Genomic DNA, 4,323 nt, shown 5'->3' with positions numbered 1-4,323 from the left:
CGCCTCTCTGTGCACGCGCACCGCCTACGCCTGCGAGACGGCCCCGCCCCCTTCAGACCGTTTCCGGGGATACAGTTTGGAGCCGTGAGGTGAAAATCCAGGAGCGGTAAGGCTTCTTGGCTCGTAGTGCGCGCTGCTAAAGGAAGTTGGCACCCTCTACTGTGAACTAGTCTTGCCAAAAAGTTTTATCTAAAATAAGTGGGATATGGGACTTCTCTGGCGGTCCAACGGTTAGGCTACGCGTTTCCACTGCAGGGGGCGCGGATTGGATCCCAGGTGGGGGGAACTAAGATCCCGCATGCCATTCGGTGCGTGAAAAATAAATAAATAAATAAAATAAGTTGGATAATAGTACTGTCGTTAACAAGCCCCTCCCCCAAAAAAGAACAAAACAAAGTCCTAAATTTTTATTTATTTATTTTTATTATTATTTTTTAAATTTTTATTGGAGTATAGTTGATTTACAATGTTGTTAGTTTCAGGTGTACAGCAAAGTGAATCAGTTATACGTGTACATATATCCACTCTTTTTTTTTTTTTTTAAGATGCTTTTCCCATATAGGCCATTACAGAGTACTGAGTAGGGTTCCCTGAGCTCTACAGTAGGGTCTTATTAGTTATCTGTTTTATATATAGCAGTGTGTATATGTCAATCCCAATCTCCCAATTTATCCCTTCCCCCCCAAGAAAGCCCTAAATTTTTAGAGAAGACACATCGAAATGCCTATAGATGAAATGATATATCTGGGATTTGCTACATGATGGGCGGGACTGTAGATGAAATAAAATGGGCCCTGGGTTGATAATTGTTCAAATTTGGTGTCAGGCACAGGGTGGTCTCTTATGCTATTTGACTTTTATATGTTCGAAGTTTTCGGTAATAAAGTTTTTTAAATGCCTGTGGCACACATAGGTGAATTTCAAAAACACCGTGCTAAGTGAAACAAGCCAGACACAAAAGGCCACATTCTGGAAAAGGTGAACTTTTTGTAATCAAATGGATGGTTGCCAGGGTTTGGGTTTAGGGGTTTAGGGGGCAGAGATTGACCACAAAAGGTGCCAGGAACTTGTTGGGGTGATGAAAATACTGTATATCTCACTTGTGCTTGTTAAATGACTGTATACATTTGTCAAAACTCAGAACTGTACACCAAAGGAAGATGAATTTTACTATATGTAAATTATACCTCAATAAACCGGACTTAAAAAAGCATGTTGCAGAAGCACTATTTCAGGCTTCATACCATGGTGTGTAAAAAAAAAAAAAAGAAAGAAAAAGAAAGTGACTTCCCTTGTGGTCCAGTGGGTAAGACTCTGTGCTTCCAATGCAGGAGGCCCGGGTTCAATCCCTGGTCGGGGAACTAGATCCCACATGCATGCTGCAACTAAAGAGTTTGCATGCCACAACTAAGAAGTCCGAATGCCGCAACTAAGAAGCCCACATGCCACAACGAAGATCCCACATGCAGCAACTAAGATCTGGCACAGCCAAAATAAATAAATAAATAAATATTAAAAAAAAAAAAAAAAAGGTGCCTCCTGACGTTTGGCTCCAGCCCCAGCGAGGACCTGGAGGTGAAACCAGTTTACTTCTGGTTTATCACTGCCAATCTGATGGCTTTAAAGGTGCTGTGAAGTCCAATCTTGCTGTTCACTTCAGGTCTAGCCAAAGAGGCTGGATGACTTGGTAGATACTTGTTATTTTAGCTAATGTTTCCCAGGATACATTTCTAAATTATTGCAAGAAGAAACAAACTTCAAAATTCTTCTTGGGGACTTCCCTGGCAGTCCAGTGGTTAAGATGCCACGCTTCCACTGCAGGAGGCGCCGGTGTGATCCCCGGGTAGGGAACTAATAAGATCCCATATGCCCCGTGGTGCAGCCAAAAATTAAAAAAAATAAATCTTATTCTTGCTAACACAGCAAGATTTCCTCCAACAGTTACTGAGCTTTCTCCAACGTGTCATCTGTTTACATCCTAACGTAACCTATTACAGCCTCTTGATCAAAGTGTGATTGCAGCATGAAGCCTTATTACTTAAGAGGAATGTTCAAGATGTTAACTGCTGCCCCATTCTGGAATTTCAGAAGCAATTTAACAAAAAATTTGACACTGACATTATCGTGGAGTCCTTGGAACAATGTAAGGAGTGCTTGCATGTGTGAGACTTGAAGTGTCTGACTTAATTCATGATTTTGTAGGCTTTGGACCTCCTGACAAACTCACACAAATCATCAAATTGTGATACAGTTTGTATTTGAGGAAGTACAGAATGAAGATGTTGAAAGCTGCTTCAGTCTCACCTGAAGGGCTGCTTGTGATGGTTAGTTTTACGTGTCGACTTAACCGGGCTAAGGGATGCCCAGATAGCTGGTAAAACATTTTTTCTAGGATTATCTGTGAGGGCGCTTCAGAAGAGAATAGCATTTGAATCAATAAAATAGACTGAGTGAAGATCTGCCCTCAACAATGTGGGTGGGCATCATCCAATCTGATGAGAGCTTGAAGAGGACAAAAAGGTGGAGAAAGGGTGAATTCTCTCTCTTCTTGAGCTGGGACATCCATCTTCTCCTGCCCTTGGACATCAGAGCTCCTGGCTCTCAAGCCTTTAGACTCTGGGCCTCCCACCAGTGGCCTCTTAGTTTTCAGGCCTTCAGACTCAAACTGAATTATAGCCCTGGCTTTCCTGAGTCTCCAGCTTGCAGACAGCATATCGTGGGATTTCTCAGCCTCCATAATCATGTGAGCCAGCTCCCATAATAAATCTCATATATCTGTATAGAGATACATAGACATATCCTATTGGTTCTGTTCCTCTGGAGAACTCCAATATACTGCTCAAGACTTGCAACAACTGGCAGCCACACTATAAGTGGAAGCTGTAAGTGATGACAGTGGCAGTGATGACCAGAACAAGGCAGGGCCAAGGGACACATGGCCAACTGACATATGACAGGTGCTCCCGCCTAAGGGAAGACATGAGACTTGGCAGCTGGCCTAGAGGAACTCAGTGGGCCCACTGCTAAAAGATCATTCATGTGAAGACAAGCTAGCCTGAGAGGGTCTGCCACCTAGAATTTTCCTCTCTACAGACTTGCGTGCTTGCTCTTTTGTAATAGAGGAAGTGCCTCTGATGGGAATATAGCTCACTTTTCATCAGCTATATTAAGAAAGGAGGTGGGGGAATTCCCTGGCAGTCCAGTAGTTAGGACTCCACGCTTCCACTGCAGGGGGCACAGGTTTGATTCCTGGCCGGGGAACTGAGATCCCATATGCCGTGAGGCGCCCCCCACCCCCAAAAAAAGAAAGGAGGTGGGTCAGCAGGGGCTTCAACAGAGCTTGACTGTTGAAGAGCATCTTTCTATCACCTCTGCAAAAGTGGGAGAGAAGTGGGCATTCACTTTTGGAATTAAAAAAAACAATTTCCACTTCACCAATAGGAAGATAAGAAGTGCTGACAATTTCCATTATTTATTTTAAGTGGACATTTACACCTGTACAGTCACTTTCTACAGTCAGGGTATTCCTTTCTTTGAGCATTCATGGGTGCAGTTTGTCTTCTCTTTATAGGAAGAAAAAATACAAGTCCTGACTTTTCCCTGTTTTGAGGAAGGCATGTGACCAAGCTAGAGGACAACTCAAATGCAGGCAGCCCAGGAGAAGATGGGGTGAAGGCCGCCCTGATGACAGGGTTGGGGGCAGCAGGGCTTTGTGAAAGGGGCAGCAGTTTCCCAGTCCAGATCTTTCTGTGTCATGGTCTAGGGTGTAGGTCTGGAAAGCTCAGCCTCTAGTCTGCCCACCGATTCTGCCCATCAACTTTAAATAAAATTCATTTTCTGCTAAATTGGCCAGAAATATTATTTAGTATCTTGAATAGAAGTACATTAAATAGAAGATAAAAGGATAGTTTCTTCAAAAATCATTTTTTTCAATTGTCTATCTTATAAAAGGAAAGAATTACCCGAGCATCTGGCCAGGAGTTAGTGGTCACCCTTGACCTGGGCCAGGAATTCACCCAAAACAGACAAAATCTCAATGTGGTTTTAAAAACTATCCAGTGAACAGAAGTATACAATCCCTCCAAAGCCACAGGGGTGAGAAGCGTAAGAAGATGTAGAAAAGATTCGATTACAGAGGCCAAGTTGCCCTCGTGACTTGGATTATGCCCCACTCCACCCATTCTCTTCTCAAGGGACCGTCCTCCATTCTGGATCTGCTCACCAATTACAGTCAAGCCTCAGTCAAGGCAAACACTCCTCCTACTGGGCACCCTAACTCCTGCAGAGAGCCCCATCTCAGGACAAAGAAGAGGCTAAGCCCAC

Source organism: Balaenoptera acutorostrata, chromosome 19 (assembly GCF_949987535.1).
Source record: "Balaenoptera acutorostrata chromosome 19, mBalAcu1.1, whole genome shotgun sequence".
Classification (NCBI taxonomy): Eukaryota; Metazoa; Chordata; class Mammalia; order Artiodactyla; family Balaenopteridae; genus Balaenoptera; species Balaenoptera acutorostrata.
Note: the sequence above shows the minus strand (reverse complement) of the source record.